The sequence below is a fragment of the Hyla sarda genome, chromosome 9 (genome assembly GCF_029499605.1).
Source record: "Hyla sarda isolate aHylSar1 chromosome 9, aHylSar1.hap1, whole genome shotgun sequence".
Taxonomy (NCBI): domain Eukaryota; kingdom Metazoa; phylum Chordata; class Amphibia; order Anura; family Hylidae; genus Hyla; species Hyla sarda.
Window position 1 is genome coordinate 30,783,862 of NC_079197.1, and position 23,913 is coordinate 30,807,774.

Genomic DNA, 23,913 nt, shown 5'->3' on the forward strand with positions numbered 1-23,913 from the left:
TCCTGAGACCTATAACCGCCACCGCTTCCCCTGCCGCGCCGGTATCCGGTTCATACCGGTATACCGCCCAGCACTACGGTGGGGGGTGCGACGCGGTGGGTCGGGGGGGCATTATTGGCTTATTGGCAAGGTAATTGCCGATACCGATAATGCCCAAAATCGTGATTATCGGCCGATAATATCGGCCATACCGATAATCGGTCGATCCCTACTTCTTAATTTTTATGCCAACTCTTGGACTTTCCTTCAGAGAGATCAGGATGAACAGGCCCATCAACCCTTTCCTGCCCTATGAAGTATAGTTATGGGCCTGAATAATGGTAAAGTGAATTGATGTATATTTGTCATATCGTGTTTATGGTCTTTAACCTGTAAACGACCATAGACGTCTATACTCGTCCATGTGCCGTTAACTGGGTATGACTCGAGCCCACGTCATACCGGCTGGCCCCCAGCTGATTCCTGTAGCTGGGGGCCGGCGTTAATAGCCGTCATGCGGCAATCTTCGCGGGCAGCTATTAACCCTTTTAGATCGCTGCTGTCAAAGTTGACAGCGGCGTCTAAAGGTGCCTTTTATCCTGTCCCTGGTGGTCCAGTGGGGGATCCACTGCTGAGGTAGCCAGAGGGCTTGCCTCTCCTGTAGTGCTGGCTCCTGCGCTCAGAAGGATAAAGCCTGGCAGGGCCAGGCTTTATCAACCGAGCGCAGAGCACACAGATCAGTGTCGTTTTATGGAACCACATTGATCTGTATGAGGAATCAAATGATCCCCGAAGTGGATTAAAACTGTTAAAAAAAAAAAAAAAAAGTTTAAAAATACACACTAACCCCTTCCTTATTTAAAGTTTAAATCACCCCCTTTTCCCAAATTCCTAATAAAAAATATATAAACATAATAAAAATAAACATGTGGTATTGCATATTGCTCTTTCCTTAGTAGTGCAAGCAACCAGGTGCCCCATTAGTACCGTATATACTCGAGTATAAGCCGACCCGAATATAAGCCAAGGCCCCTAATTTCACCCCAAAAACCCAGGAAAAGTTATTGACTCAACTATAAGCCTAGGGTGGGAAATACATCATCTCCCCCCCCCTTCATCATCACCACCTGTATATCCCTTCATCAGTGGTCTTCAACCTGCGGACCTCCAGATGTTGCAAAACTACAACTCCCAGCATGCCCGGACAGCCAACGGCTGTTGAAGACCACTGATGAAGGGATTGACAGGCGGTGATGATGAAGAGGGGGGGGGGGGATGATGACGTTCATGCATGTCGCTATGCGTCGTCGTCAAGGCAACGTTACTAGTCCGGGGCCGGCGCGGAGAAGAGGGCCCCCCCCCGGTGAAAGTGGACAGCCCGGAACGACTAACCCTCCCCACCAGACGGTCCCTGCAGCATAGATGGCCCGGACCAGCTCACCCTTCCTTCCCACCGAGGGGAGGTGAGTAGAAAACTAAAGGGGGTGTCTGGATGATGACGAAGGTCGCAGTGGTCTTCAACCTGCGGACCTCCAGAGGTTTCAAAACTACAACTCCCAGCATGCCCGGACAGCCGATGGCTGTCCGGGCATTCTGGGAGTTGTAGTTTTGCAACATCTGACAGGCGGAGAGTTCACTCGAGGGGGCGTTTTCAGCACAAAAAATAGTGCCGAAAAACTCTGCTTATACTCGAGTATATACGGTACTTTTACCTGCCTCTGCTCTTGCACTGTGCACCACTGCTCACCACATTCCACTCTGACATGAAAGATACATATGAGCAGCCACTTGAGGGCACTATTATCTGTCTACTAAGACTTGCACTTATATTGGTGATCAGTGGAGGGTATGGAGAATGGAGCTGTTGTCGTTACTCCATATTGTTTATATCAGGAGGATGCAGCTGTATTTGGACAGGCATGTCTTTCTGAACCATTAGGACAAACCTGTCTGTGCCCTGATAGTTGTGTGTGACTCAAGTAATACGATCTAACATATTAAAGTGCTCCTATATTGCTGTAATACAGCTTTGCAGATTTCTTGTGTGTTATAATTAAACCCCAATCATTTTAATAAAGCTCAGCTGCAATACCAGACACAACCAATGGACAGGTGTGGTGCTGTTTCTGGAAGGAGACCCCAATTAAGTCTCCTTATGTCTGTCTTTTCCTGTAAAACCCCAATTAAGTTCCAGGTATCATTAGTGGTCCATGTCTTTAGTGAAGAGACATTTATTTGTGTAGTTGTGTGCAATGCTGACATTTTTGTGTAGTAGTGGCTTCTGGGGAAATAAGTTACCTATTACAAATTTCTTTGGCAGATTCTGTAGTTTTTCTGGTATTTTGGGATGTGGTGTCTCTCTCATAGAAGACAATGTCTCAGCTAATTTGATGGTTTGGACAATTCAGCAAGCATATTTTTACTTAACCGGTCAGCAGTCAACGATTACATTGCACTCTTGTACAGAGTTGTTCGTTACATAGTTAGTATGGCTGAAAAAAGACATACGTCCATCAAGTCCAACCAGGGAATTGAAGGGAAGGGTGTAAGGGGATAAGGGAAAGGGATGTAGTTTTATAATTCTGCATAAGCATTAATGTTATTTTGTTCCAGGAATGTATCTAACCCTGTTTTAAAGCTGTTAATTGTTCCTGCTGTCACCAGTTCCTGAGGTAGACTGTTCCATAAATTCACAGTCCTTATGGTAAAGGAGTGTCGCCCCTTTAGACTAAACCTTTTCTTCTCCAGACGGAGGGAGTGCCCCCTCGTCCTTTGGGGGGGTTTAACCTGGAACAGTTTTTCTCCATATTTTTTGTATGGGCCATTTATATACTTACATACGTTTATCATATCCCCCCTTAAACGTCTCTTCTCAAGACTAAACAATTGTAACTCCTTTAATCGCTCCTCATAGCTAAGATGTTCCATGCCCCATATTAGTTTAGTAGCACGTCTCTGCACCCTTTCCAGCTCCGCAGTGTCCCTTTTATGTACAGGTGCCCAAAACTGAACTGCATATTCCAGGTGAGGCCGTACCAATGCTTTATAAAGGGGGAGTATTATGTCCCTGTCCCTCGTTTAACAGGTTAAAAAAGTTATCCCAACATTAAAACTTATCACCTATCCACAGGATAGGGAATAACCCTGCATGCACAGCCTTGCCTTTGTTCACTGTCTATGGGATGTTAAATTGTTGTTTTTCTCTAATTTGCCATTCTAATATAATATCATTTTTTTTTTTTATAATCATGAGATCATGCAGTTCCCATTTTGGCTATTAGACCTAAAACTAAGCGAAGACTTCCTGTTCTGTACCGATCATTTCCCAGTAATGTCATTCTTCTAAGCACACACAGGAGTACAATGAGAGGCGACACCAGTATATAGATCCACCACCATTCACAGCAGAGATTGGCTTTCCCTTCCCTGTGGAATGACCTCTGAAAAGGTCACAGAGAATGCCTAGGAGCATCTCCATCTCTTCATCTGAATGGGACTTGTCCTACCCATAGTTGTCTAGGGTCATTGGGTCCTGCTGTAAAGCATGTCTTTAGCCTGTTAAGGACACAGGGCGTACCTGTATGCCCTGAGTCCGTTCCCTTTCTATAACGTGGGGCCACGGCGTCATAGTGGGTCGGGCCTGGCCTCTAGCAATGGCTGGGACCCGTGATGCGCGCTATTAACCCTTTAGACGTGGCGTTCAAAGTTGATCACCGCATCTAAAGTGAAAGTAAACTACCCTCGGCAAGCTCAGTCGGCTGTTCGGGACCGCTGCAGCAATATCACGGTGTCCTGAACAGCTGGAGGACACGTGGAGGATCCCTACCTTCCTCCTGCGTGTCCGATCGCCGAATGACTGCTCCGTGCCTGAGATCAAGCGGCAGAATCATTGATCAATGTTATCCCATGGGATAACAATGATCAATGTATAAGATCAGTGTGTGCAGTGTTATAGCCCCCTATAACATTGCAAAGAAAAAAAAAAGTTAATAAAGTCCATTTAACCCCTTCCCTAATAAAAGTAAGAATCGCCCCCCCTTTCCCATAAAAAAAGTGTAAATAAAAATAAACATGTGGTATCGCCGCGTGTGGAAATGTCCGAATTATAAAAATATATAATTAATTACACCACAAGGTCAATCACGTACACGCAAAAAAATTCAAAAGTCCAAAATTGCATATTTTTTGGTCACTTTTTATATTATGAAAAAATGAATAAAAAGCTATCCAAAAATCTGATCAATACATAAAAACTAAGAACTTCATGCTAAATACTAAAAACACTAAAAACTTCAGATCACGGTGCCAAAAATTTGCCCTCTTACAGCCCTGTACGTCAAAAAATAAAAAAAAGTTAAGGGTCAGAAGGTGACAATTTCAAACGTATACATTTTCCTGCGTGAAGTACGACAAAATCAAACCTATATAAGTAGGGTATCATTTTAATCGTATGGACCTACAGAATAAAGAGTTGTAATTTTTACTGAAAAATTTACTGCGCAGAAACGAAAGCCCCCAAAAGTTACAAAATGGTGTTTTTTCTTCAATTTTGTCGGACAGTGATTTTCTTTTCTCCGTTTTGCCTTAGATTTTTGGGTAAAATTACTGATGCCATTACAAAGTAGAATTGGTAGCGCAAAAAATAGGCCATCATATGGATTTTTGGGGTGCAGAATTGAGTTATGATTTTTTAAAGGTAAGGAGGAAAAAGAGAGTGCAAAAAACGGAAAACACCCTGGTCCTTAAGGGTTTAAATGCTGTTACAAACAACTCAAGATGGCAGCCTCCATAATAATGCTCAAAAAAATTGAATAACATTACAATCAGAAAATAGAAACCAATAAGAAAAAAGAACATGTTTAAGTATCTAACTTTGATCAGGAAAAAAAATATAGGTGATACATTTCCATTAAGGACATGGCCGAGGATAGTGCACAGCAGTATATTAGGAAGACCCCTTGAGAGGGCATGGATTGGAGGATGGACATGCGCACTGCCTCTGCGTTCAGGAGATTAGGGAACTCTGTTCTCATGATCGCTATGGTTGCCAGCAGTCGGACCACCAATCAGCTAGTTATCCTTTATCCCAGTGTTTTCCAACCAAGGCGCCTCCAGCTGTTGCAAAACTACAACTCCAAGTATACCCGGACAGCCGAAGGCTTCAGCTGTCCGGGTATGCTTGGAGTTGTAGTTTTGCAACAGCTGGAGGCGCCCTGGTTGGGAAATACTGCTCTATTCTGTGGATTACTGGTCATTTTAATTCTTGAGATAACCTTTTGGCATTGGACTTTGGTGTAGGAGCTGTGTAGTTATCTGAGCACTATGATGTTGGAGCAGGGACTGTGCTGACAACATTTGAAGCGGGTGTAGGCTGTAAATTACCGCTGTAGTTTGCTTCAATGGCTGAATCAGAAATACCTCAGATCCCGGCTGCCTTACCCCGTCAAATTTCATGATCAATAGTGATCACGTCATCTGAAGAGCAAGCACAGGGTGCTGAAGGGTTTCCATGCCAGCTGGGGGCCTAATCCCCCCCTCTGTGTGTTTATATTTAGTCATATAATGCATAGGTGAAATCTGCGACAAAATCTTCATGCAATACAGATGTCCACATGGTTTTGTAAATAGTGTTGCACACTAAAACGTACAACGAAACAGTGTTTCGGCATAGTTTTTAGTGGAGTGATGTATCTCTCCCTAGTTTCTGATCCATCTGCACACAAGTAAGGACCTGTTCAGATTCTGTAATATGGCCACATTTAAAGGGGTACTCCGCTGCTCAGCGTTCTGAACAAACTGTTCCGAACGCTGGAGCAGGCGCCAGGAGCTTGTGCTGTCATAGCCCCGCCCACTCATGACATCACGCCCCCGCTGCCTCAATGTAAGTCTATGGGACGGGGCGTGACTCCTGTAGAATTGCATTTAGGGGGCGGGGCATAATGCTATGAGTGGGTGGGGCTATGACTTCACGAGCTCCCGGCGCCAGCTCCAGCGTTCGGAACTGTTTGTACCAAATTCTGAGCAGTGGAGTACCCCTTTTAAGTTTCTTTATTATGACTTCAACAATTGGATCCCTCTGCGGTTTAAAGGGGGTACTCCGCCCCTAGACAGCTTAAACCCTATCCAAATGATAGGGTATAAGATGTCTGATCCCAGGGGGTCTGGCTGCTGGGACCCCCGCAATCTTTGGCCAGGCACACTGAACATTTATATTCAGTATGTCGGCTTTGGGCTTCCGTGTTTGTGACATCACACCAAGGATAAGATGTTTAGGGGCGGAGTACCTCTTTTATCTTTAGTTTATCTAAAATGTATCTGTCATTTAGAAAATGTTTTGACGTGTCACAGAGACATGTCAGAAGTTTTGAACGGTCAGGGTCTCAGCACTCGCCACTGATCATTAGCGGGGAGAAGCATGCCTTTGTCCACTTCACTCGGTCCGTGGCGATCTCCATCTAGCTTCACTGGACATACCCATATACTTATAATGTCTCAGTGATGTGTTTAAAAGTTTTTTTTTTTTTGCTAAATGACTAAGGACACCCTAAAGCTAGGGATATCTTGTGTAGTGGTCATTATTGGGTTCTAACAATCAAGGACCTCTCTTTTATTGTCAGTAAAGTAATTGTAGCTCACGTGGAAAAGATAGGTCTAAAACTAGAGATGAGCGACTTGATTAGGGTCACGTAGTTGGTTTAAAAGTTTCCAAAAATTCTATGAATTTTATGAAACTTTTGAAATTTTGTTTCTGACAAAATTCTCAAGATGGTGGCCTCTACTACTAGCCCCTTCCTTCCTTGTCGATCATGTTCCATAATGTACTGTTGCAGCTGCTATTATTGCTGCTTGGAACCCTTCCCTGCACGGAGTAAATAAGAAAACCTTAGGAGATCTCGGAGCATCATACACGATTTCACGACTAGAAATTGGGGCATTCAGACCAAATTACCCAATTCACAGGATAGAGGATAAGTAGCTGTTCGTGGGGAGTTTGACCACTGGGACCACAACCCCAGCGTTCCAACTCCATTTATTTCTACGAGATCCAAGTACAGCACTCAAGCATCATTGATGCTCCCATAGAAATGAATGGCGCACGTGCCGTCTACTGGTAGAGAGCTACTTATCCCTTATCATGTGTATAGGGGATAAGTTAATTTTTGCCGGCGTTCTCCTTTAAATCTGTATGCTGATGCTAACAAATCGGACCCAAAAATAATTTCTGGAGTTTTGCTTGGCTCTTGAGGAAACCTAAAATTGCATATAGATGTGAGTTGTAAGTAAAAATGTCATTCATCTGCCAATGCATGCAACTCTATATTAAGTGATCTTCTATTTCACCCGTGGGCAAAGAGGGATAGTAAAAAAAAATTAGTGCTACTCTTAAAGGCGCCCCTGGCGGGAATTTTAACATTAACCGAAAAACAACATTAAACGAGTTTGTCCGAGCTTTTACAATAAATCTACTGTTATTTTCAAGTTCGCATATTTGGATTAATGGCAAAATTCCCACCGGGAATGCTGTCAAGTGTAGTGTTCATTTTTTACTATCCCTCTTTTACCCTCTGAAGCTCTTCCCTCAATTCGGAGTTGCTACCAGCAGGACCTTGGACGGGTGAAGTAGAAGATTGCACGCCTGACCCGGCCTTTCCCTTTGAAATCCGTGGTACAAGAATGCTCTGGCCACAAATCGTCTTGTGCTCTAAGTGTAACCTGACCAGGTGAGCGGCACCAGAGCTGTGTACTTTGAATAGTATTTAATATATAGGAGTAACGGCGCATATAGAGCAGTTTTTTTTTTCTTTCCTTTTTTATTTTTTTTAATCACAATATTTATTCCTGAAGTGAGACAGTTATGCTAGCAGCCTCTCGGATACCTTTGCTAAAACCCGCAGTACTGTGTTTTTCTACTGCTATCTTTGAGGTCCAGGAGTGTATGTAGCACAGGTAAAGTGAGGACGGTGAGTAAATAGTATGTGCCTCTCCTCGGCACATTGCCGGGAAGCAGCAGGGGTTGATCTCTGGCGGCTGTTGCTGGTGTTTGGAGAGGAGTCGGCATTGATTGCTTTGTTGTAATACAATAAGGTGCCTGGTGTCCGCTCTCCAGTTTCTGCAGCCCCCATGCATCTGTTTCCTGCTGCCTGGCTATTCATTGGGTTTGGGGATTAACCTTGTCACCTCCTTTTGGGGTCTGCACCTCACACAACTTTTTTTTCCCTTGTATTTGTTTCTTTTACTTTTCCCCTTGTGCCAGTAGGAGACCATTTATTTTTATTCTTCTGTTAATGTTTTTCTGATGTGAAGCAGAAATGTTGGCACAGATTTTATTTATGATGCCAGATCAATTAATTCCCTGGCATCAAATCTTTGCCAGGCCTAGAAAACCTTTGGTGGCTATTTATATCCTTATAATTTACAGAGATACATTTTCCTGTATATCTACTTATCTGCTGCCATCTGTATTATCAAGACAGGTATTTTCTAGGATTTGTGAAACCCTAAGATACCACTCTTGCGATTTCTGCAGCTCAAACCATGCATCTGTTTCTCATTGCCTACTGACTGGGTTTGGGTGTTCATCTGTCACCTTTTTATGGTGGTTTGCATAATACAGTACCACCATATAGTGACAATGTGTTGGTATATACAGTGACCCCTCGACTTATGATGGCCTCGACATATGATCATTTCAACATATGATGGCCTCTCAGAGCCCATCGTATGTTGAAGGCAGCCTCGACATATGATGCTGCTGTGTGTCGGGGCCATCGTACAAACAGCTATCTGACAGCGCTGACAACTTCAGCAACTGACAGTTGTTTAATGTGCCCCGTGTGCCCCGTTCTGCCTCCTATTACTCACATGCTGTCCTGCTAACTCATACAGGCTTCCACTGTGAGCTCCATGTAAGCCCCGCCCCCCAGTGCCGCCATAGCCAATAGCCTGCAGCATCTTGCTGCAGGCATCCAATGAGCTGCTGGCTGCCCTCCCCTTCCTTTCCTATAGAGCTGTAGTCGGCAGGATGGTAATGGAGGACATTCTGTCCCCCCCCCCGAAGGTATTTAAAGAACTGTACAGTACTGTATGCGATGTCACACATCACATACAATACATATACACACTATACACCCCATACATCAATGTTTTCCTATCAGTGTGCCTCCAGCTGTTGCAAAACTATAACTCTCAGCATGCCCAGACAGTCAATGGCTGTACATGCATGCTGGGAGTTGTAGTTGTGCAACAGCTGGAGGCTCCCTGGTTTTTTAAACACTCCCCATACACTCCACATACAATGGTCATCCCAGAACCAATTAGCAGTTTCCCATAGAGATATGTATTCAACATACAATGGTTCCGAGGCCCCAGAACCAATTACCATTTTTACATAGACATATGTACTCGACATATGATGATTTCAACATATGATGGTTCTCCTGGAACCAATTAATATCATACGTTGAGGGACCACTGTACTAGACCTACACAGGTGCTATGCAGACTGCATAAGTGATTACACTATAGTGAAATCCAGTGACTGACCAGTGGTTCTCTGGTTGTAGAAGTTCTCTTACTTATTTTAACTGCAGAGTTCACTGCAAAGGCACCTTTGGCCCCTGGTTCTGTAGCCGTTTCCAGCCTTTAGATCGACACAGATAAGTTCAGATTTGAGAGTCAATGGGATCTGGGTTTCAGAAGCTGACCTGTCAGAGGGAAGGGCTCTGTGGGATAGCAGTTTGTGGAAGTGGAATGTTCAGTAGGATAGCAGTCTGCGGGGCTGGGGGGGGGGGGGGTTGGTTTTGATGGGACTCAAAGGGTAGCGGTGTGTGGAAGGGGAAAACTCAGCGGGGGAGCAGTCTGTGGGAGGGGAGGGCCCAGCGGGGCAGCAGTCGGTTGGAGGTGCTCAGCTGGGGGGCAGTCAGTGAGAGGGGAGGGCTCAAAGGGGGAGCAGGCTGTGGAAGGGGAGGGGTCAGCAAAAGAGCAGTCTGTGGGAGGGGACAGCTCAGCGAGGGAGACGTCTGGGAGGGGAGAGCTCTGCGGGGGCGACGTCTGGGAGGGGAGAGCTCTGCGGGGGCGACGTCTGGGAGGGGAGGGCTCTGCGGGGGAGACGTCTGGGAGGGGAGGGCTCTGCGGGGGAGATGTCTGTTGCAGGAGAGACTAACATCCTGTCTACACACTAGTGCATGTAATTTTCTTGTGGTCAGAAGAGCCAGATGTAGTAATGAAATGAAATGTATGGATGTAGCGGAGTTGTATGGGGATTTAAGTACACAGAAGGCCTCTAAGAAATGAAAGAAGCGATCTGATTGGTTGCCACCACTCTTTCTGTACTCCGATTTTGTCTTATGTTCCCAGAAAATCCCTGTTAGGCTGCATTCACATTTCGTTTTTGCAAACGGGTCCCGTATCCCGTTTCTGGACAAAAAACATCTCCAAACCGGACCGAAACGTATGCAACCGTATATGCCTCCTCACGTTTTTAAACCATATACGGTTTGAAAACGATGTCCGTTTGCATACGTTTTAATACGTTTTCCTTGAAAAAAAAAACTGATACGGTTTTATGTTTGTGAACATTTTAAATAAAGTTCTTCTTTTTATTGAATTTCCACAAAAAAGAAATGAAAAAAAATGAAAAACCGTATTGTGCAAACCGGATGTAACCGTATGCATATACGGTTACCATAGAACTCCATTTTAAAATAACCGTATACAGGTTGGATACGGTTTTTGACCAGGACACAAAACCATAGTAGACTACGGTTTTGGTGTACTGTTAAAAACCGTATAAAACCGTAAATGATGCAAAATGTACACAACCTGATGCTACGGTTGGCATACGGTTTACAATTAAATGTCTATATATACGGTTTGCAATACGGTTCGATACGTTTTTTTCAGTGAAACCGGATACGGCAACCATATTGCAAAAACGAGATGTGAATGCAGCCTTAGTAAAATTCTCCTTTTAAACTGAAGGACACTCTTTTGGCATATGTCCAGCCCATTTATAGACAGTGTATATGTTTGGCTTCTATGTCAGATGTACTGGGAGGTTTATTGTTACTGTCTAAAAAAGATTCCCATCTTGTAATTTCGGCTTCATGGCCCCCTCCGACTTGTTTACAGCCACTGGAGGTGGCAGCGGGGAAGTTACACCATTTGCATCTTTTCCATTTATTATAATGGGAGTTGCACAAACGGCGTAGCCTCACGAGTTACATTGTTTACGTAATTTCAGAATCTGCGTGAAAAAAATTGTGTGAACACGGCCTTAATTTGCATTATCAGTTACTGTCCCCTATTAGCTGAGTAGATCTGGCAGTGTATATAGAGACAAGCCCCTTAGTTTTTGGCGCTAAGCATGTGGAAATCACACGCAGCTGTAAGAGGGCCATGTGAATAAAGCCTAAGGCATCTTGTTCCATCCTCTAGAAGACCAATTTTCCATCCTATTACGAAAGTCTTTTGTTCATCCTTGTGGTAGCCACAATATTGTAGCTGATGCCGCCGGAGCCAGAAGTAGCACGGACCCCGGGGATGGGGGAGGCAATGGGGCAGCGGCAGTCTCTGGTCAGAGGATAGGTAGGGGGAGGCAATCGGGCAGCGTCGGTGGTTGGACTCAGGACCCCAGGACAGGCAGGGGGAGAGAAGCGGGTGGCGGTTTCTGGCCCCGCAAAAGCCACTGCAGTTAATTGATTTAAAGCACCCGCATTATCGGCAGGTTAGATGCTTACAAAAGTCCGCTTGCTAAAATGTATAGTGTAGTGAATGGGTTTCCTTTTACAAATTCACACTTCGGAACTTGTGAAGCGGAATTTGTGAACGGAAAATCCGCTTGGAAACTTCCACCTGAAGAAAGGGGTTGCTCTTTCTTCAGGTGGAAATCGTCACGGAACACATTGCAGTCTATAGGGGACTGTAGTGTCCGCGCGGTCCTAGCGCCGACTGATTCAGTCAGCGCCGGACAAACTCGGAATCTCCGGGCGGAAATTTTCTGCCCGGAGATTCCGTAGTCTGAACCTAGCCTAAGGATCAGTTACGTAGTATTTCATACAAATTCATCATATGTTCATGGCACATTCTCCAAATGTTGCCATAGACCCTCATTCACTGAGTGGCCTACATTAGTGTATTTTTTGAATCTTTCATTCTTGAAATATCAACAAAGTGAATGGAAAAAGAAAAGGAAAAACAGAACCAAGAATTAAAATGGTTGTCCCAGCATTATTATGTCCACATTCCGTAGTATAGTGTATGTGTATGATGGTGAGGGGTCTGACTGTTGGGACCACCAGCAGTCTTGAGACTGGAGCTCCGGAGTCTCCTGTCGGAATGAAACATTGTCATGAGTGTGAACTGCCGCTCCTTTCATTGTGTATGGGACTTCCAAACTACGCTATCTCCGGCAGTCACACAGACAGTGAACTGATTGGTGGTGTGCATGCATGACTGCTGCTCCATTCTGGCACCCAACTACCGACATTCACCAACAACTTTAAAGGGGTACTCCAGTTATTAAAAATATATCCCCTTTTTAAGGGTAGGGTCACACACAGCACATATGCAACGTATTCAATGGTGCAAGAAATCTGCTGTGCAGTAGGAAATACACTGTGTATGTGCCATGAGGATGTAGGTGGGCTGAGCGTCAGTTACCCGACCTCCGACCCTCCCTGCACACCAAGGGCTTCGACGGGGAAAGCCCTGTGTTTGCTGATAGCAAATAAGCAACCTATTTCCCGCTGCCTGGCAAATTTCTCTTATCGTCAGATACGCTGCATATGCGCCGTGTGTGACCCTACCCTATGGCTTTATCATATCCACAGCCAGGCTCTGGATCAGAGAACTCACATCTTGGCAGTATAACCCCTTAGATACTGCAGTTAATAGTAACCTCAGCATTAAGTGGCTTAAAAAATAGAGGGGCTTCCTCTGTCAGCCCATTGTGTTTCCACCCTGAGGCGTTCATGGGATGCCAATTGGTTGTAATTGCAGCTGAGGACTTAAGTCTCATCTGTGGATACAAAAATATCTGGCTAGAGGTGGTGCACAGCTTGCATTATTAAGTTATCACTTTTTATGTTGTCTGTTAGTCTGGACATATTCCCAATGATAATTATCTATTTGTTGCTGCCACCCTCAGATGCATACTGTTGTAGTTATTTATCTTGTTACTTGTATGGTCTTCACACCAGTATCCCCTATCTTGTACCTGTCAACAAAAACATTTTTATATAATTAGATGTATATTTGTAATATACATTGGTTAAAAAATGTGTGTATTTTTGTCCCTACAGCTATTGTTTGTGTGTCTCTATGAGGAGTCCAAATACAGAAGTGTGGTTGGACGAGCAGGGCCTCTGACACGCTCCCAGCTCACACATCAGGATGATTGACAAGCCAGGAGCCTGCACAGAGCCCCGCTTCTCCTGCCCTCACTTCCTGTATTTAGACTCCTCATAGACACACAGGCAATAGCTGCAGGGACAGCATTTTTTCACCCAAAAATATACACATTTTTTTAATCATTGTATATTACAAATATACATATAAAGGTATTATCTACATCATATCAAAAGTTTTTGTTGGCGACAGGTCCTCTTTAAACCTATAATTGAAACTGATACCTCTGCAACATTGTTCTTTTAATCTGCTTGGGAGAACACACATTTAAAGGGGTAGTCCAGTGGTGAAAAACGTATCCACTATCCTAAGGATAGGGGATAAGTTTGAGATCGCAGGGGGTCAGACTGCTGGAGCCCCCTGCGATCTCTCTGTACGGGGGCCAGGCTCTCCGGCCAGACAGCGGGTGGCGACCCCCGCACGAAGCGGCGGCCGACACGCCCCCTCAATACATCTCTATGGCAGAGCCGGAGATTGCCGAAGGCAGCGCTTCGGCTCTACCATAGAGTTGTATTGAGGCGGCGTGTCGGCCGCCGCTTCGTGCGGAGGTCGACACGCCTCCTTCCCGCGGGCTGTCGGGGCTCCGTACAGGAGATCGCAGGGGGCCCAGGTGGTTGGACCTCCCGCGATCTGCAACTTATCCCCTATCCTTAGGATAGGGGACAAGTTGTTCACCACTGGGTCACCACTGGACTACTCCTTTAACAAAAAAATTGTTAGTAAAAATAAAAACAATACAAGAGTTTGTGTATTTTAGTTTATTATTGCTATGAGAAATTATAAATTAGAAGATTCAATTGTCTGTGTTTATAGAAAGCTGAATGGAAACCCATATATGGCTGTTGATTGTCACCCAGCTTTCCAAGGAGCAGGAATGGCTGGTTGGAATATATGCACAGTACTAATTTTGCCTATTTCCGTTTTATAAACTGGTTACATTTCTCTAGCATGAATCTCTTATCCTCTGTATATACTGTACATGGTATTGTGTATCTTGTCTATCTGTGTTTCGTCCGCTGCCTTCCAGTATGGTTCTGTTTCTTGTTTCCTGTTCTGCTCACTTGTGGTCAATGCCTGGAATGCGCGGCCTCTATGAAGCAGTTTTTTGGAATCTCTTACCCGGTGGACGACCCAGGAACATCCAGAATAGAGCATTTAATTTGGAAAGATACTGCAGTCTACCTTTGTACAGCTGTTAAGGCTTGGTTCACATCTGCTTCAGAGCTGCATTTGCAGAACCTGTCGGGAGCAGAAAAGAAAATGCTGCAAATGGAAGTAAACCAGATGAACCCCATTAAAGTGAATGGCATCTGGTGGTGTCCATTTTGCAAAGGAATGTCCAGCTCAGTTTTTGAGCTCAGCTCAGGTGTGAACTTCAGAACCTGTGCCTGGCATGAATGCTATTTAATATAAACAGAAGACCTTGGAGATGGAAAAAAAATCTGTCCTACTTTTTAACCCCTTAACAACCACGCACCTATACGTATGTCCTGGTACAGAGGTACTTCGCGCACCAGGACGTACGTTTTCGTCCTATATACAACCCCGAGCACCACTGCTTCATGCACTGCAGGTCCCGGCTGCGATCAGCAGGTAAAGGCAGACATCAGCGATCACAGCATCTGCGGCAATGTGCATCTTCAAATGGATGATCGGATTGCCCGCGGTGCTGCCTTGGGTATCCCATCAACTAAAATGGCGGCTGGAGGTCCCCTCACCTGCCTCAGCCGTCTCCTGGGGTGTTCTTCTCTGCTCTGGTCTGAGTTAGAGCAAACCAGAGCAGAAGATCACTGATAATGCTGATCAGTGCTATGCCCTATGCGTAGCCCTGAACAATATTGGCAATCAAATGAATGCTGTAGATAGTCCCCTATGGTGACATAAAAAGTGTAAGAAAAAAATTAAAAGAAAAAAGGGTTTAAGAATGTAAAAAAATAATACCCCTTGAGACTATGGAGTGGGGACTTGAATAGGCCTATAACAATAGAAGACTGGAGTCTGGCGTTTAAGCGGGTACACAAGGCCTTTCAATGCTCCACTCCCATGGAAAGTGCTTATAAAACTATTCTAAGATGGTACTATACCCCAATAAAAACTGCTAGAGCCTATCCTGGCACTTCGGATCTATGTTGGAGAGGTTGTGGTCAAAAGGGCTCGATCCTACACATCCTATGGTCATGCCCATCAATAAAACCCTTTTGGGATGAATGCTAGAAACTCCTTAATTCGGTTTTGAGTTGCTCCCTTCAATGGTCACCCGAAGTAGTCCTTCTATTTTTATATATGGATCATATCCCCCCACCCCACAGGGATATTTTCTGTATTATTTGTATAATAGCCAAAATAGCAGTCACAAGTCATTGGAAATCGCAAACCATCCCAACCATTGAAACTGTAGTAAAAAAGGTGAATACAACATACTCGTATGAAAAAATACTTCTGCTTGGTTCGGGGAACTATTTTTCCAGACGATGGGAAATGTGGATTGCTTCCACCCATTGCATTGACATATAGAAAGGGTGAGGCTGAGACTGTTCTCACCACATTGGGTCATGTTTGGAACTTTACACTTACACCAGGGTAAGGGCTCTACTAATAGACTTCTGACCATCTACAGGTTATATATAGATTCCGTACAATAGACAGACTGTTTCAATGTTTAGATATTATGATTTAGCTTAGCTTCACTGCTGTGTAAACTACTCGTGTCTGATTGTCTAAGGCATCTCATTAGACTTGTCATACGTTTCTTTGTTATATGTTAAGTTTAATGTTTTCGTGTAACCTCTGTGCCCTGTTTGGCACTTGTATTTTACCCTCCTTGAAAAATACTTAATAAAAAATTATTGAATGTAAAAATAAAGAGAAAAAAGATTTGAGAAATCCCCTCCCCAATAAAAATGGAAATTGTCCCTTTCTCCCATTTTAACCCCAAAAAGCATAAAAAAAATAATTAATAAATATTTGATATTGCCGTGTGCGTAAATGTCCAAACTATCAAAATATAATGTTAATAATTCCATATGGGGAATGGCGTAAACTTAAAAAAAAAAAAAAAAAAGTCCAAAATGTATGCTTTTTTTTACTTCTCATTTTATATATATATATATATATATAAAAAAAATTATAAAAAGTACCGTATATACTCGAGTATAAGCCGACCCGAATATAAGCTGAGGCCCCTAATTTCACCCCAAAATCCCAGGAAGAGTTATTGACTCGAGTATAAGCCTAGAGTGGGAAATGCATTATCCCCCCTGTCATCATCCAGACCTCCGTCATTAGCACCCCCGTCATCATCACCCTGTCATCATCCCCCCTTCATCATCACCGCCTGTCATCATCCCCGCTTCATCATCACTTGCCTGTCATCATCCCCCCTTCATCATCACCGCCTGTCATCATCCCCCCTTCATCATCACCGCCTGTCATGATCCCCCATTCATCATCACCGCCTGTCATCATCCCCCCTTCATCATCACCGCCTGTCATCATCCCCCCTTCATCATCACCGCCTGTCATCATCCCCCCTTCATCATCACCGCCTGTCATCATCCCCCCTTCATCATCACCGCCGGTCATCATCCCTCCATCATCACCGCCGGTCATCATCCCTCCTTCATCATCACCGCCGGTCATCATCCCCCCTTCATCATCACCGCCTGTCATCATCACTGCCTGTCATCATCCCCCCTTCATCATCACCGCCTGTCATCATCCCCTTGTCATCATCCCACACCCCCCTTCATCATCCCTTTGTCATCATCACCACATGTCATCAGTCCCCCCCCCCACCTTCATCATCACCGCTTGTCAATGTCTGATACAGTGGTCTTCAACCTGCGGACCTCCAGATGTTTCAAAACTACAACTCCCAGCAAGCCCAGGCAGCCATCGGCTGTCCGGGCTTGCTGGGAGTTGTAGTTTCGAAACCTCTGGAGGTCCGCAGGTTGAAGACCACTGCGGCCTTCGACATCATCCAGCCCCCCTCCTCTCACCCCCTTTAGTTTTGTACTCACCTCCGCTCGGCGGGACGTTAGGGTGCGCTGGTCCGGTGCTGCAGGACTGTCCGGTGGGGAGGTCGTCCGGTGGGATAGTGGTTCTGGGCTGCCATCTTCACCTCTTCTCTGCGCTTCGGGCCCGGAATAGAGGCGTTGCCTTGACGACGACGCAGAGGTACGTTGGTAATGAACGTCCCTCTGCATCATCGTCAAGGCAACATGACTATTGCATACCCCATATGTATTCATCTTGGTGAGTAACCTAATTAGTTGACCAGGTGCAGTGATCAAACTCCACACCCAAAGCCTGAGGATTAAAGGGGGTACTCCACTGGAAAACATTTTCCTTTAAATCAACTGGTGCCAGAAAGTTTAATAGATTTGTAAATTACTTCTATTAAAAAATATTAATCCTTCCAGTACTTATCAGCTGCTGTATAATACACAGGGAGTTATTTTCTTTTTGAATTTCCTTTCTGCCTGACCACAATTGCTCTCTGCTGACACCTCTGTTCATGACAGAAACTGTCCATAGCAGGAGCAAATCCCCATAGCAAACCTCTCCTGCTCTGGACAGTTCCTGACATGGACGGAGGTGTCAGCAGAGAGCACTGTGTTCAGGCAGAAAGGAAATTCAAAAAGAAAAGAACTCCCTGTGTATTATACTGCAGCTGATAAGTACTGGAAGGATTGGGATTTTTTTAATAGAAGTAATTTGAAAATCTGTTTAACTTTCTGGCACCAGTTGACTTAAAAGAAAATGTTTTCCATTGGATTACCCCTTTAAGGGGAAATGCAGGCAGTATTACAGAGCCCACATAAGTGATGAATTTATGTCCTAACTAGAGATGAGCGAACTTAAAGAAAATTCGATTAGTCACGAACTTCTCGGCTCAGCAGTTGATGACTTTAGTCTGCATAAATCAGTTCAGCTTTCAGGTGCTCCCGTGGGCTGGAAAAGGTGGATACAGTCCTAGGAGACTCTTTCCTAGGACTGTATCCACCTTTTCCAGCCCACGGGAGCACCTGAAAGCTGAACTGATTTATGCAGGATAAGTCATCAACTGCCGAGCCGAGAAGTTCGTGACGAATCGAATTTACTGTAAGTTCGCTCATCTCTAGTTCTAACTAAAGTCTATCCCAGTGGTCTCCAACCTGCGGACCTCCAGATGTTGCAAAACTACAACTCCCAGCATGCCCGGACAGCCAACGGCTGTCCGGGCATGCTGGGAGTTGTAGTTTTGCAACATCTGGAGGTCCGCAGGTTGAAGACCACTGGTCTATCCCATGGCTGCCTCATCAGCTAACGTAGATAAGAAGGTATATACATGAACCTCTACATATTTCTCTAACAATAGTCTCTGCTGTACTATAGAAGTAACAATAATAATAATAATAAGAATAAGCAGTGCTTCTTCAAAATGTGGGATATTAAAGGGGTATTCCAGGCAAAAACTTTTTTATATATATCAACTAGCTCCAGAAAGTTAAACAGATTTGTAAATTACTTCTATAAAAAAATCTTAATCCTTCCAATAGTTATTAGCTTCTGAAGTTGAGTTGTTGTTTTCTGTCTAACTGCTCTCTGATGACTCACGTCCCAGGAGCTGTGCATGATGGGAGAATATCCCAATAGGAACTGCACAGCTCCTGGGACGTGAGTCATCAGAGAGCAGTTAGACAGAAAACAACAACTCAACTTCAGAAGCTAATAACTATTGGAAGGATTAAGATTTTTTAATAGAAGTAATTTACAAATCTGTTTAACTTTCCGGAGCCAGTTGATATATAAAAAAATTTTTTTTGCCTGGAATACCCCTTTAATTTAGGAGGAGGGAAATATCTTACTGATCAATATTATCAACCACATGCAAGTATGTAATGGGAGGTGCATGTCGTTTTGTATTGGAAACCACTGGAGCCTGAAATACAACTCATACGGGTTCATCTGATTCTGCCCGGCAGTATTTTGCAGGTCCTATTGATCATGTCCCCAAGGTCAGCAGAGATGTGATCAGCACAAGTAATTCACCCGGACGCGTCAGCCATGATGAGAACCACGTGTGCCGGGATAAACGTGTAAAGGAATCGACAATAATAACTCAAAGAACGGACTTTTAATTTTTTAGCTACCCATGGACTTAGAGTTCTGTTTTTAACTATTTAGAGTTTTTGGACATTGTGTTACCTGGAATAAAAATAAATACATTATGGAATTGTGAATTACTGCAATAGAGGGAGATCCTCTGTTCAGGACTCTCTTTATACCTGACATTGTTTGTAGTGGGTACCATGTAATGCTTCATTTCTCCTATGGTGGCACTGCAGGGGGGGAATCATCACTTGTTGCTGTCTTTCTCCATAGATTACAGTTGATCGCAGTGGATTAATGTAACTTTTTATATTCAATGTATTTTTAACCCTTTAAGGACCAGGCCATTTTACACCTTAGGACCAGAGCGTTTTTTGAACATCTGACCACTGTCACTTTAAACATTAATAACTCTGGAATGCTTTTAGTTATCATTCTGATTCCGAGATTGTTTTTTCGTGACATATTCTACCTCAACATGGTGGTAAATTTTTGTCGATACTTTTGTCGATACTTACTTGGTGAAAAATCCCAAAATTTGATGAAAAAATTGAAAATGTAGCATTTTTCTAATTTTGAAGCTCTCTGCTTGTAAGGAAAATGGATATTCCAATAAAAAAAAAATTTATTCACATTTCCAATATGTCTACTTTATGTTTGCATCATAAAATTGACGTGTTTTTACTTTTGGAAGACATCAGAGGGCTTCAAAGCTCAGCAGCAATTTTCCACAAAATTTTCAAACTCACAATTTTTCAGGGACCAGTTCAGTTTTGAAGTGGATTTGAAGGGTCTTCATATTAGAAATACCCCATTATAAAAACTGCACCCCCCCCCCCAAAGTATTCAAAATGACATTCAGTCAGCGTTTTAACCCTTTAGGTGTTTCACAGGAATAGCAGCAAAGTGAAGGAGAAAATTCCCAATCTTCATTTTTTACACTTGCATGTTCTTGTAGACCCAATTTTTTGAATTTTTACAAGGGGTAAAAGGAGAAAATTTATACTTGTTTTTGTAGCCCAATTTCTCTCGAGTAAGCACATACCTCATATGTCTATGTAAAGTGTTAGGCGGGCGCAGTAGAGGGCTCAGAAGCGAAGGAGCGACAAGGGGATTTTGGAGAGTACGTTTTTATGAAATGGTTTTTGGGGGGCATGTCGCATTTAGGAAGCCCCTATGGGGCCAGAACAGCAAAAAAAAAAAAAAAAACCCACATGGCATACCATTTTGGAAACTAGACCCCTTGAGGAACGTAACAAGGAATTAAGCGAGCCTTAATACCCCACAGGGGTTTCCCGACTTTTGCATATGTAAAAAAAAAAATTTTTTTTTTCACTAAAATGTGTTTCCCCCCAAATTTCACATTTTTGCAAGGGTTAATAGCAGAAAATACCCCCCAAAATTTGTAACCCCATCTCTTCTGAGTATGGAGGTACCCTATAAGTTGACCTGAAGTGCACTACAGGCGAACTACAATGCTCAGAAGAGAAGGAGTCATATTTGGCTTTTTGAGAGCAAATTTTGCTCGGGGGGCATGTCGTATTTAGGAAGCCCCTATGGTGCCAGAACAGCAAAAAACCCCACATGGCATACCATTTTGGAAACAAGACCCCTTGAGGAACGTAACAAGAAATAAAGTGAGCCTTAATACCCCACAGGGGTTTCACGACTTTTGCATATGTAAAAAAAAAAATTTCACTAAAGTGTGTGTAATGTACTCTGTGTGTGCTTGGTGTATACTATATATAACTGTGTGTGATTAGAAATCACACACATTTATATTGGGGGGGAAAATGCTGCAGCCCAAAAAAAATGGGGGGGGGGGTGGGTGGGGCTAATGCAGCGCCCTGAACCCCTAATAGGGCCCGGGTCACACTGAAAAACTGCAGAAGGCCCTTGGGGACCTATTAGGGGGTCGGGGGGGGGGGGATTTTTTAAAATCATTTTTTTTTTTTACTTTATTTTTTACTATTTACCCTACTTTTCCCTGGGCTGTATGCTTTCCCTGATATATGGGGGCTTCTTTTCTTCTCTGGGGGCTCCAATCTCGGCAGAGGGGGGTCCCCGGCTTCCTCCAGCAGCTCTGACCACTGACTGAACCCAGCCAGCCGCGGGAGCTGCAGGAGGATGCTGTTAACTCCTCCCCTGCCGGCTGCTATTGGCTGGACGATCGTCCAGCCAATAGCAGCGATCCTGGGGGGTGGCGAAATCGCCACCTCCCCATAGATACAGTGGGTGATAGGGGGTGTATCATACACCCTCGATCACCTTGTATCTCCGGGTCAGCAGGTCACACGTGACCCGCATCGCCGGAATAGCCGCAAATCGCATGTGTGAAGTCACATGCGATTTGTGTCGATCGCCGACATGGGGGGGTCTAATGACCCCCCCGGGCATTTGCACGGGATGCCTGCTGAATGATTTCAGCAGGCATCCCAGTCCGATCCCCGCACGGCGGGGACCAGAACTACCCATGACGTAACTGTACATCCTTAAGACCCAGGGTGTCGGGACGTAACGTTACGTCATGGGTCCTGTAGGGGTTAAAAGCACGTTTCCACAAGATGCAGATTTCAAATGGAAATTGCCCTTCGGTACGGATTTCAAATGTGCGACGAGTCCATTCTTTTTGTCATTTTCCCCCCAATTGATTTCATTGCAGACTCTTACAGTACCTCTCACGATCTTGTTAAATTTTATAATCCTCCCAGTTCACTGCCCTCATCATGATAAACCACCCCCTGCCTTTATTCACAGACTGGGCAGGGGCGTTACTCAGCAGGCGTGACATTATCTTAAGCCATACAGGGGAGAACTTCCTTCCTTACTCTGCTACACACAGCCCAGGGCAGTTCAGTGTGTGAGATGAGCTATGATTGGCTAAGGCTGCACCCCCCCCCCCTTCCTCAGCATTCCAGACTGCATTTCCTGATTTTGGACTTCTGCCAGGCCAGCAGGAGTCCAAAGTCTGTGCAAAAGATGGGGAGAAATGTGCTCAGGACAAGTAGGGAGACACCTAGTGGCAGCTTTTTTTAATCACAAATAAAACATAGAATTTTTTTTTTTTAAACAAAGTACATTAGAAGGATTTTTTTTATCTATATAAAACTCAATGTGTGTATGTTCCAGCATCATGTCCAAATGGCTAAAGATATTAACATGAAACTTGGCACACATGTTACTTATATGTCAACAACAAACATGATTTAACCCTTACTCACCCCCATTTGCCAGGGGCGGGTTTTTTGTTTAAACTCCCATACAAGTCTATAGGAAATATATGTTACTGCATAACTTCCAAACGGCTGGAGATATTTCAATAATACTTGGTCACATGTTACTTATATGTCCACTTAAAATATTGGATAGTTAATTTAACCCTTAACTACCCCCATTTGTGAGGGTCGGGGTTTTTGTTTAAAGTCCTATGCAAATCAATGGGAAATGTATGTTCCCACATAACTTCTGTACGGCTGGAGATATTTCAATACCTGGTACACATATTACGGGTCGGGATATGAGGACGAGATTGGAGGTCGGAATATGACAACAATATATGAGGACGGGATATGAAGTCAAAAACTTCCTCCTTTGTTGATTTTCCTCCCCAACAAGGATTAGGAAGGAAAAACCGGGCAACTCCGGGTACTCGGCTAGTTTACCATAAAGAGTGCAATTGCAAAAACTAGTTTTAATGACAGTGCCCATTTAAATATATAGATTTTTTTTTAAATAACATATCCACATTTGTGACAGATTTCCTACTGCAAATTTACATGTGATTACTCTGTAGCTATGCCCTTAGGCCAGGTTCACATGTAAAAAATTTCTGATAATCCACAAAAAAAAAAAATCCACATCTAGATTTTGCGGGGTATTCCCTACAAATTATACCCATTACTGTGGATCTTGCTGTAAATCTGCCATAAAATCCACATGTGCAACACGCAGATCCTTTACAGTTTGCTGCTTTGAGGGTTTGTTCACAAAGGGCAGATGTGCGGTGGGTTTTAAGTTGTGGAGTTATCTGGAAAATGTACAGCATATAACAGTAGCAAAAACATATGTAGAATGTGTAAATCGTATTTGCAAATTATATAAAAAATCTGCACATAAATTGACCTGCAGTAGAAATTTCCTGCAATAGTTCTGCAGCTTTATTGTAAATTTCCCCCATTGACCTGAATGCAAATGTCAAAATCCACACAAGATGTGAAACATTAATATAACTCTCACCAAAATCGGCAGCAGAAAATCCACACAATTTGGTGCTTGATTTTTGCTGTGAATTCTGGTGCAGAAATGCTGCGGAACTTCCACATCATATTCTCCCTGTGTGAACACGCCCTTAGGGTACATTCACAAGGGCGGATTTATTTGCGGGTTTCCCGCTGCGTATTTGAAAGGGGGCGCGCTCTTCATGGCTTTCCGTGG

At 43.9% G+C, this 23,913-nt stretch overlaps 1 protein-coding gene across 4 annotated transcripts in view; it reads left to right on the forward strand.

Moving 5' to 3' along the window:
• Positions 1-23,913, forward strand: part of SCAI (suppressor of cancer cell invasion) — a 169,484-nt gene that overhangs the window by 12,665 nt on the left and 132,906 nt on the right. The window contains exon 1 of one of the 4 annotated variants that reach the window (XM_056540585.1): positions 7,594-7,700. The exons of the other annotated variants lie outside the window; for them this stretch is intronic. The gene's annotated coding sequence lies outside the window, so the exon portion shown is untranslated. Of the gene's footprint in view, positions 1-7,593; positions 7,701-23,913 lie in introns of those variants that run through there. 4 annotated transcript variants of the gene reach the window in all.